General features: G+C 44.0%; 1 protein-coding gene and 1 non-coding gene across 2 annotated transcripts in view; one reads left to right on the top strand and one right to left on the bottom strand.

Moving 5' to 3' along the window:
• Window positions 1–6,855: 6,855 nt before the first annotated feature.
• LOC121133405 lies at window positions 6,856–6,973 on the bottom strand. The gene has a single exon (XR_005870231.1). It is a non-coding gene; the product is annotated as a small nucleolar RNA SNORD22 (small nucleolar RNA).
• Window positions 6,974–9,170: 2,197 nt separating this feature from the next.
• The window catches only part of Adgrf5 (adhesion G protein-coupled receptor F5), a 93,040-nt gene continuing 90,923 nt past the window's right edge, over window positions 9,171–11,287 (top strand). Inside the window, exon 1 of the mRNA XM_040729518.1 lies at window positions 9,171–9,388. The gene's annotated coding sequence lies outside the window, so the exon portion shown is untranslated. The remainder of the gene's footprint in view (window positions 9,389–11,287) is intronic.

The raw sequence follows: 11,287 nt of genomic DNA, 5'->3' as shown, positions 1-11,287 counted from the left end.
TTCACTAGATGCAGAAAAAGCCTTTGACAAAATCCAACACCCCTTCATGATAAAGGTCTTGGAGATATCTGGGATAACAGGAACATACCTAAACATAATAAAAGCTATATACAGCAAACCAACAGCCAACATCAAACTAAATGGACAGAAACTAAACGTGATTCTGCTAAAATGAGGAACAAGACAAGGCTGTCCATTCTTTCCATACCTTTTCAATATTGTACTTGAAGTTCTAGCTAGAGTATTACGACAACAAAAGGAGATCAAGGGGATACAAATTGGAAAGGAAGAGGTCAAACTTTCACTATTTGCAGATGATATGATAGTTTACATAAGTGATCCAAAAAAACTCTACCAGGAAACTCCTACAGCTGATAAATACTTTCAGCAAAGTGGCAGGATACAAGATCAACTCAAGAAAATCAGTAGCCCTACTATATACAGACGATAAAAGGGCTGAGAAAGAAATCAGAGAAACATCACCTTTTACAATTGCCACAAACAACATAAAATACCTTGGGGTAACTCTAACTAAACAAGTGAAAGACCTGTATCACAAGAACTTTGAGTCTTTAAAGAAAGAAATTAACAAAGACATCAGAAAATGGAAAGATCTCCCATGCTGTTGGATAGGTAGGACCAATATAGTAAAAATGGCAATCCTTCCAAAAGCAATCTACAGATTCAATGCAATCCCCATTAAAACACCAGCACAATTCTTTACAGACCTTAAAAGAACAATAATTAGTTTTGTATGGAAAAACAAAAGACCCAGGATAGCCAAAACAACCTTATTCAACAAAGCAACATCGGGATGCATTACCACCCCTGACTTCAAGCTCTATTATAGAGCTTTAGTCCTGAAAACAGGTTGGTTTTGGGACAAAAAAAGAGAAGTAGACCAATGGAATCAATTTGAAGACCCTGATATCAACCCACACAACTTTGAACACCTGATCTTTGACAAAGAAGCTAAAATTATACAATGGAGAAAAGAAAGCATCTTCAACAAATGGTGCTGGCATAACTGGATGCTGGCATGTAGAAGACTGCAGATAGATCTATGTCTATTGCCATGCACAAAACTTAAGTACAAATGGATCAAAGACCTCAACATAAATTCAGCCACACTGAAACAATTAGAAAAGAAAGTGGGTGGTACCCTTGAACAAACTGGTACAGGAGACTGCCTCCTGAACACAACACCAGTAGCACAGACTGTGAGGTCAACAATTAATAAATGGGTCCTCCTGAAACTGAGAAGCTTCTGTAAGGCAAAGGACACAGTCAACAAGACAAAAAGGCAGCCCACATAATGGGAAAAGATATTCACTAACCCACAACTGACAGAGGGCTAATCTCCAAAATTTACAAAGAACTCAAGAAGCAAGTCTCCAAAACACCAAAGGATTCCATTAAAAAGTGGGATACAGAACTACATAGAGAATTCTCAATAGAGGAGTCTAAAATTGCTGAGAGACACTTGAGAAAGTGCTCAATATCACTAGCCATCCAGGAAATGCAAATCAAAACAACTCTGAGATATTGTCTTACTCATGTCAGAATGGCTAAAATCAAAAACATCAATGACAGTTTATGCTGGAGTGGTTGTAAAGAAAGGGGAACACTCCTCCACTTCTGGTGGGAGTGCTAACTCGTACAGCTACTTTGGAAATCAGTATGGAGATTCCTCAGAAAAATGGGAATAAACCTACCACAAGACCCAGCAATTCCACTCTTAGGCACATATCCAAAAGATGTACATTCATACAACAAGGTCATCTGTTCCACTATGTTCATAGCAGCATTATTTGTAATAACCAGAACTTGGAAGCAACCTAGATGCCCCTCAACTGAAGAGTGGATAGAGAAAATGTGGTACATTTACACAATGGAGTAATAAAAAACATAATGGAATCCTGAAATTTGCAGGCAATTGGATGACACTAGAAGAAACCATCTTGAGTGAGGTAACCCAGTCACAAAAAGACAAACATGGTATGTACTCTCTCATATATGGATTTTAGACATAGATCTGGGGAGTGCCAGCCTACAATCCCACAGCCAGAGAGTCTGGGGAACAGAACCTTCATTCAATGGCTGATGGAAGCAGAGGCAGACTCCCACAGCTAAACACTGAGCTGAACTCAAGGAACCCAGTGACAGAGAGGGAGGACTGATGACCAAAGGGGTTAAGACTAGGCTGAACTGACAAGGGTTAGCTCTTGAATCCCTGGCATACAAATGGACTTTGGGTGCCCATCCAACAATGAGAGATGCACTCTCACCCTGGACTCTTGAGGGTCTAGGCCCTGCCCTGGATGAAATAACAGACTGTGGACACCTCCATGGAGGGCCTCACCCTCCCTGGGGAAATGAGGGGGTATTGGGGAGTCTTGGTGGGAGGATGGGAGGGAAAGGGAGAGGGACCTGGGATTGACATGTGAAGTAACCTTGTTTCTAATTTAAATTTAAATTTAAAAATACAAATTAACAAAAATAAAAGAGCCAGCTGACCAAGGATTGGCACACTCATTCCTGAGTTTATCATTGTTCTACTGATCTGTGTCTGCCTCTGTGCCCAATGCCATGCTGTTCTCGCCACGGTGGCTCTGTAGTATGTCCTGAATCCAGATGTCAGGGTGCTTACAGTTTTGTTCTTTTTGTTCAAGATTGCTGTGGTCATTCAGAGTCTTTTGTGCTTCTCTGTGAGTTTTAGGGTTTGTAAACTAAAGCCCTGCAACAAAATTGTAGACAACCTTGACTAAGGACATTCTAACAGTATTGATTCTTCTGATCTAGAAACATGGGGTTTTTGGTTTGCAATTTCCTTTTTCGGTGTTTCAGGATTTCTATTATAGAGGTCTTTCCTGGGTTACATTTATTCTTAGTGTTTTATTTAATTTTTTGTATTTGTTGCAAATGGAATTGATTTAATGATTTCTTTCTCAGTAAATTCACTATCAATATGTAGAAAAGCTATTGGATTCTGTGTATTGATTTTATATCCTTTAACTTTACTGAATTAGTACTCTTTTGGTGGAAGTTTTGATGAAGGTGGTTGTAGGATAATTTGATGTCTTCTTTAACTGTATAGTTTTAATTTCAGTCCCTTGCCAAATTGCTCTGGCTAAATAGTCTAGTACTGTGTTGAATAAAGGTGTCAGGAATGGAAATCCCTCTGTCACCACTAATCCCAGAAGAAATGATCTTTTCTTCACTGCTACCTTGCTGGCTATGGATTCAACATTTATAGTTTTCTCTGTTGAAGAACTCCTATACTGATTTCAGGACTTAAATCATAACATGTATGGGGACCTGTTGAACATGTGTGTGCAAGTGTGAATTCCATGTGTGTTCACTTGGAGGACACAGGTCCATGTCATGTGCCATCCTCTCTCACTTTCCCCAATTTTTTCAGGTAGTCACTGTCAACTAAGAGTTAGCTAGGATGGCTAGCCAGCAAGACCCCAGGATCGACCACTTCTGCCATAACAAGCATATACCAACCACCACGGCCAACTTTTTACTTGGCTCCTGGGAATCCAAACTCAAGTCCTTACACTTGCACAGCATGCCTTGAGTCACTGCCTCAGACTCCTGATGCTGGGTTTGTAGAGTGATATTTGACATAATTGAGAACACCGTAATCTTTATCTGTTGTTTTGATATATTGCTACACTTATTGATTTGCATGTGTTTCACCCTCCTTGCATGCCTGGAAAGACACCAACTTGACCATGATGAAAGACATTTTTATACACTCACTGTTCAGTTTGATTTGCATCTTGCTTGAGAATGCTCATCAGGGATATTGGTATATAGTTTGTTGTTGTTGTGTCCTTGTGTAGTTTTAGTAGCACGGTGATGTTGGCCTCACAACAAATTTGGAAGAGTTTAGTTTCCCTCAGTTTTATGGAATGGCCTGAGGAGAACTGGGATCAACTTCTTTAAATGTTTGGCAAAATCCAGTAGTGAAAGCTGGTGCTGTGGCTTAGTTGACAGTGTTTTCCTGAATGTTCATGACCTTGGGGCTCATTCCTAAGCACTGAAAAAAAATCTTATGAATTCAGCTTTGAATCTATCTAGTCTCTCTTGCCTCTCTTTTCAAGATAGTTCATTATGGGGCTAGAGAAATGGCTCAGCAGTTAAGAGCTCGGGTGGTGGTTACACATGCCTTTAATTCCAGGATTTGGAAGGCAGAGATAAGTGTATCTCAGTGAGGTTGAGACAAGCCTGGTCTACAGAGTGAGTTCCAGGGCAGCCAAGGCTATACAGTGAAACCATGTCTTAAGAAAGAGAGAGAGCACTGGTTACTCTTGCAAGAGGACCTAGGTTCAATTTCTTACACCCACATAGCAGCTCACAACCATCTGTGACTTGTCCCAGGGAATCCAATGCCCTCTTCTGGTCTCTGCGGGCACTGCATCCACTTAGTGCAAAGCCATACATTCAGGCATAACACCCATGCACATAAAATCAAAAGGGTTGGGGAGGGGAGATCAGTCCTTGTCACAGCACCCTGAGGGTTCACTGGGAGATGATGATTTGAGACCCTGTGCTGTCAGGTTACTTATGTAGTGGCTTATAAGCCTGGGGAGATTATGATGCTTCCTAGTAGAACTTGCTGGAATTCTCTACATGCCTGCACAAGAGAGACTCTCAGGGTTGAGGAGCCACAGCGGCATACGCTGGGTGTTTCTGTTGGTTCCCTGTCACTGTCTCAGCTCTCGGCACCTTGCAAGGTTCCAGTCTCTCTCGCTAATCTCCAGGCCTTGCCCACAGTTACTGACCTCAAAGTGTCCCCATACACCTGTTGCTTTGGTTCTGCTCTGTGCCGGAGCAGGTGAGAGCTAGGTGTCCCCATTTGGCCACTTAACCTCTCCTCATTTTAACAATCAACATGCTTTGTTTGTTCTTCTGCTTTTATTTTGGATAGTCGGAGACCATCAGGAACTAGTCATAACTCTTAAGGAAAGAGCCCGCCATTGGAAATTGTCGAAACAACACAATGTCGGCAATGTTTACATCTCCCTTCTTTCCAAGGATCATTTTCAAAATGGCAAAAATCGTAATACTTACCTTAATATGAAATAAATACACAACAGAGGTTGCCTCTAGCTCATGTGTTTATAAAGTGGGATGTAAGGCATTTACATTTGTCCCAAGGGAAATCTGAAGAAAAGCCGTATTTATACATAGATGGTCATAAAGGCGGAACTGCATTTGCTATTACATGCACAACTGGGTAATACCTATAATAAAGGAAAATATAACGCGCAGACTAAGTGTTAATACAGAGGGGACATCAATTACATTGTACTCCACCAAACAAAAATGAATTTCCATTTCTAAAATGAGAATCCTGTACTGTACCACTAGTTTCTATAAGAATAATTATACAATGACCAAAGCTAATGAGAGCGATAGGCCCCTATGGAGTCACGCCCCCTCACTGAAAGGTCTCTGAGCTGCCACTCAGCACTCCGCTGACAGGATGATCCTTGGTTTGCCCCATTGTAATGTCTTGTCTTCCACTGTCTTTCCCTACCCACTAACTAGGACCCAAACTGTGAGTTGCTAAGAAAAATGCAAATAACTCGATTAATACCTTTGCTTTATTTTAGATATGTGCGTATGGGGCTGGAAAGGTGCCCAGAATATCAGAGGGCTTGCTGCTCTTCCAGAGGACCCAAATGTAGGTCCTAGCATCCACATTGGAGGGCTCACGACAGCCTGTAATTCCAGCTCCAGGGAATCTGACCCCTCTTTTGGCCTCTCCAGCAAGGCTCCCAACATGTGCACTCCCCCCAGCACAAATAAAAAAAATCTTTAAAAACTTCCAGTTCTGAGCACAAAACTGGCTACTCCGAGTGCACGTGACCCCATTGCCTTCACCCATGCAGGCAGCCCCCAAGTGGCGCTTCTAGGCTAAGAACAGCCTTTGTAAACAGACAATGTGACCACTTGATTCTGGAGTGCCATGGGAAGAGACCCGAATGCTTGCTTAGACATTCCAGTGGTGACTGTGGTGGACATGTTCTAAACCATTAAATGACAAATGATTGTGTGGCTTTAATACTGCCTCGGAGTCCAAGAACAATGCAGAGGCTAATTCTAGGCTCCAGTGGCAGCCACCACCGAGCTGTGTTCCAGTGTCTCCCTCTGCCTGGTGGAGACAGGAGAGAGGAAGAAGTCAAGCTGGAAACACAGAGAGGCTGCCCTGATGCTGCCCTTCCAGGAAATGCTGCTGTGTGACTGTGTGTGCCCCTAGCTTCCTGCCTCCTGTCTTGATGCTTTCCATCTGACCTCTGCTCACCCCTTGCTTCTTCCCGTCTTCCCATCTTCGTCCCGCCTCCCTTCCTTTGCCTATCCACCCTTCTCTCCTTGCTCTCCCAGCCTCCCACCTGCCATTTCCTCCTCTCACCTTCTCTCCCTGTGTCTCGGTGACCTGTGCTTCCCCTCACCCTTACTAACTTTAGGCCCCTTCCTTCTGAGCACATCTAAACATTTTAAAGGTTTACATTGACTTTCATTTACGTACACACGCGTGCAGGTACCTGAGGAGGTCAGAAGATCATGGAACTAGAGTTACAAGTGGTCGGGAGCCACCCCATGCGGGTGCTGTGAACCAAACTCGGCACTCAGGGAGACAGCGCGTGTTCTTAGCCTCTCTGGCTCTATAACCTTTTCCTTTTTGAAAGCTAAGTTACAGGAAAGTCTCCCCCGCAGTCCTCAAAGCGTGAACCCCGTTTTAAAGCATCTTTCTCTTTCCACAGACCTGGAAAAAAGTGGTTGAGCTTGTGTTTCAAGAAATGCTGATACTTCCTTTTTCTTTGCATGAAAATTGGGATAATCCCAAGACAATTTCTTCTGGAATAAATTTTACTCTTCTCCCCAAGCCAGATCAAATGTGTTCACCTTGCCAGGTGAACTGGATTGGGGGTGGAAAGTGAATATCCCTTCACTGAGAGGCAGAGCTAACTTAAACATTTTATTTGATTATTTCTGTCGGTGTGGGTGTCTTGCCTGCCTGCATGCTTGTGTCTCATGCCTATGCCTGGTCTCCACAGAGGCCAGAAGAGGGTGTCAAATTCCTTGGCACTTGTAGTTACAAGCCATTGTGAGCCAACATGTGGGTGGTGGGAGTTGAACCCGTGTCCTCTGGAAGAGCAGCCAGTGCTCTTAACTACTGAGCCATCTCTCCAGCCCCAGCATATCTAACTCAATTTTTGAATAGTGGCCATCACCTACTCACATTTTTTAAGGACATGACAAACTATGGCATTTTAGTAAACATGAAATAACAGTTATGTTTCCTATGAAGGTACTGCAGTCCATCTGCCAGAGTTTGAGCTGTGAAACCTTAGCAGCAATGTGGGCTTTCTGAGTCATGCATTTTCTCTTCCTCCTAAAGATCCTAAAGAATGGTAATTTATACACATTCTTCCCAGTGGCTCTCCACTTATAGCTATCAAATATTTCTGAGTTATGTGTCCTGGAGATATGGTCCATACCTCAGTGAGTGACAGAGGCAGGGGGTAGGAGGACAGGTTTCCTGGCTTGGAGTGTTGTGAGGGAAGCAAACATAGTTTGTAGGTAACAATAGCAGGGGCTGGGTGAGAGTCAAAGGACACTGAGCAAGGACTCTGCATTCTGTGTAGAATAGTTCCCAGAAGTGAAGAGAGGCAGGAAAGGAGGGAATGAGAAGAAGGATTAAACAGGGCATACAGAAGGGAAACTTGAGGTAAATCAGGAGATGTTGTTCTATGTCATGGTGAAATGTTTGGCTTTTCTTCTTAAGGCAGTATGAGATTTAGTCAGGGGAAACAGATCACAGAGACCGTTTTTAGGGCAGTTTCCCAGGTAGTGGGAGAAGAGGCCAAGGTGTTGGCAAGGAGTCAACAGGTGTGATTTTAACTGACACTTTGTAGTCTGTTATCTGTTGTGTGACATTTACATACTATGTGAAGACATGTCACTGTGATTGGTTTAATAAAGAGCCAAATGGCTTATAACTAGGCAGGAAGAGGGTAGGCAGGACTTCCGGGAACAGAGAGGACTCTGGGAAAAAAGAAAGGTGGTGTTGCCAGGCAGACATGGAGAGGAAACAGGAGGTGCAAGATAGAAGAGAGGTAATAGAATGTAGATTAATATAAATCAGCTAATTTAAGTTATAAGATCTAGTTAGGAACAAACTGAAGCTACAGGCAGAGCTTTCATAATTAATAAGAATTCTCCATGTCATTATTTATGAGCCCAAAGAAAGATCTGACTACATGTATCTCTTCACACACCCAGTTCAGCATTTCCTTCCAGGCTTCTAATATACTTCACCCCATAAAGCAAAATAGGGGAGTCTAAGTCTCCTGAAGTCAACTCATTTAGAAGTCCCAGCATCTTCCTATAACTGGGACCAGCTTGGTGGATTACTCTAGTCATCCTGAAGCTGTGCTCACAGAGGCCTCTCTCCCTGTCCTTGGCTGAGGGCTCTGTTGCCGCCATCTTGAAGTTTTACACTTTTGAATGAACCCCCTTCTTTTTCAGCTTACCATGAGCCTCACACTTCACGTGGAGAGGGGTCCTGCTTGCCGCAATCTATGGGGCGCAGAATGCCAATAACTCTTCAAGAATGGCTTGAGAATTATTAAGAGAGCCCCTCCCCCCCATCATTAGTAAAGGCTGTCACGAGCCTGTCCATAAACAGAGCAGTGCTAGTCTCTCCTGAGGGCAGGGAGACCCACTTCCTGAGCCCGTGCTGACGTACTTCTCCCTGGCTGCTCTGCCATACAACGTCTGGACCATGGCCAGGAGCTGCGTGGAAGAGGACGAAGGCATCCTTGACTTTTGCAAAGTTAAACACTTGGAGAAACTTCAGACAGAAAGGACTTGGTTAAAGATAAAGGTAGCTGGCCTATGAGCTCCCTGCCCGCTGCCTGCTGCCTGCTTCTCCGTATTTTCATGGTACTTAGCATGTTTATTCTCTCCTCTCTCAGTGGCCAAAGGACAAGTTTAAATTTCTGGTTTCCTCTGGGGAGCCTGAGAGAGGCAAGAGGCACCAAACACAGGAAATCATGTGGAGAGAATTTCTCATTTATTGCAGTCCCCAGATTACTTCCCTTCCTCAGCCTCCGCCCCCACCTCCAGCCGCACGGTGCCTCCCAGTTTCTTCCTGCACTGAGGGACAGCCCACAGTTCACCTCTGCCCTGAGGTCTGGAAGCCTGTGTGAGCCTGGGAGCATCGAAGTCTGATCTGGAGAAACTCTACCCTCCTCTGGTTGCCTGAATGAGTGGACCGCTCATAAGTTTCACCACACCTCAGAGGTCTTGGGGCAGATCTTCCTTCTAGGAGTAAATGTGAAGAGGCTGCCCACTGCTGAATAGAAAGGTAGGTGCCTGTGTGGTTTTTTGTTTTTGTTTTTTGTCTCCTTGGGTGTGAGGCTACCTCTTCTAAAGCAGAGGGACAGTGTCTACGGTCCCTGAACTCTGTGGTGGCTGTCAGTGCTCAACTTGTATGCCTCCTGGGTTACAAGATTGTGTGGGTAAATAGTGGCAGGCAGAGGGTACTCTGGTTGGTTGTTTTGAGTTCGTGTGTTTTTGGCTAGAGCATAGTACATGAAACACAAAGCCTGACTCTTGTTTTCTTTGGAGGAACATCTCTTTAGGGGGTGTATGTTTTGGCTTCTGTGTGGTGACGGGGGAAATATTTATACTCTGACTTGCCTTTTCCCTGCTGTGCAGACCTTTACCACGATTGTTTTAATTAGTTTTCAATTTAGAAATATATCAAGGTAGATAGAGAAGATGCTAGCAACAGTATAGGTGTTTCTTGCTTACAAAACCATGATCTTTATTTTATTTTTTAAACAGGCATGTTGTTCGTGGATTTGGTGGACATCTGTGTTTCCTTTCCAGAACTTTCTTGCTCTTCCTGAGATTTCCTTAAATAGGTATCCAGTGATAGCTACAAAGCCTGGCTTTACCTGTTTGGCATGGAAATCCTTTTGCAGGCATGATTCTGGTTCTTTACCTGGCCGCCTTGGCTAGATGCTAGTGGGGTTCAAGATGATGCAGCTGAGACCCAGAGAAAGGTGAGGCAGATTCAGTTCCCAGAGTTCTGAGTTGAGTGGTGTGTGCTTATGCCTTATAGTTTCCTGTCTGCCTCGTAACCAGCCTTTCCTGGAGGAGAGGTCCTTGCTCTGACTTCAAAGACTATCAGCCAGCATGCTGAACTCTTCCCTCTAGCTTACTTGGTTTAGACACTCTCATTTATTTATTTATTTATTTATTTATTTATTTATTTATTTACATCTGCCACTGTGTACTTAACTTTGGTATTGCCTTTCTCCATCCACGCCCCATATCCTGCTATAGAGTGCTTGGAAAAATGTAATTGTGATTTTTGTGGTGCCCCTCCTGAGCTGTGTCTAATATACACACTCCTATGCCCACAGCTCTCCTACCTAAGGGACACCAGGGACCATTTGTATTAGGCATTACTTAAGGACCCCTTAGCAATGCAAGCCTCCATCCCTTCACTAGACTGAGTCTGTGCTTCATTCATGTTCCTGGGTAGGTGACACGTATAATAAATCTTGCCAGGTCCTGCCTGCAGGGAGGGCAGGTGACTCTCTCAGAGCCTGCCCCATAACACCCTGCCAGCCTCCCCTCTCACCACCCGACTTCCCAACGGTACCTGTGCTGCTGCCCTCACGGTGAGGTCACTCTGTCGCCCACCTATGTCTGGGTGTGCTTTTGTCTCTGCCTGGATACCTCCATTCAGCTTCTCCCCAATTACCCATTACAGCCTTATTTTCCTCTCATGCCCACATTCAGTCCACCCCCCTACTAAGCACCCTATGTCTGTGGTTTTTATGGCCTACGGAGTATGGTTGCTATGAGTTTTCTGACCCTTGACTAGACTCCGGCGTTTTGTTTCTGAATCCATGGCACTCACCACAACGTCTGGCGTATCGCGTGTTATCAGTCACCATTGTCTGAGTTACTGAATGAATGAGTGAAGGGAGGAAGGATCAAATGGATGTGTGTACTAGCTGAACAATTTAAATTAGTGGTCAGAATGAGACGTATAGTTAGAAATTTTCCAGGAAGACTGCCAACGCCTATAACATCTTCCTGTGCAGGATTTGATGATTCACTGAGTATTTTTGAGGGTCTACTGTGTAACGGGTGTTTTTGTCGTTGTTGTTGTTTTAAGTCTCTGCATCTCTCTGGATAGCCAGCCTCTCTGGTTAGGCACCTCCTAACCCTGCTGTTCATCCTTTCC

This window comes from Mesocricetus auratus, unplaced genomic scaffold (genome assembly GCF_017639785.1).
Source record: "Mesocricetus auratus isolate SY011 unplaced genomic scaffold, BCM_Maur_2.0 Super-Scaffold_100021, whole genome shotgun sequence".
In the NCBI taxonomy this organism is placed as follows: Eukaryota; Metazoa; Chordata; class Mammalia; order Rodentia; family Cricetidae; genus Mesocricetus; species Mesocricetus auratus.
The sequence above is the reverse complement of the archived record's forward strand: the minus strand, read 5'-3'. Positions and strand labels throughout refer to the sequence as shown.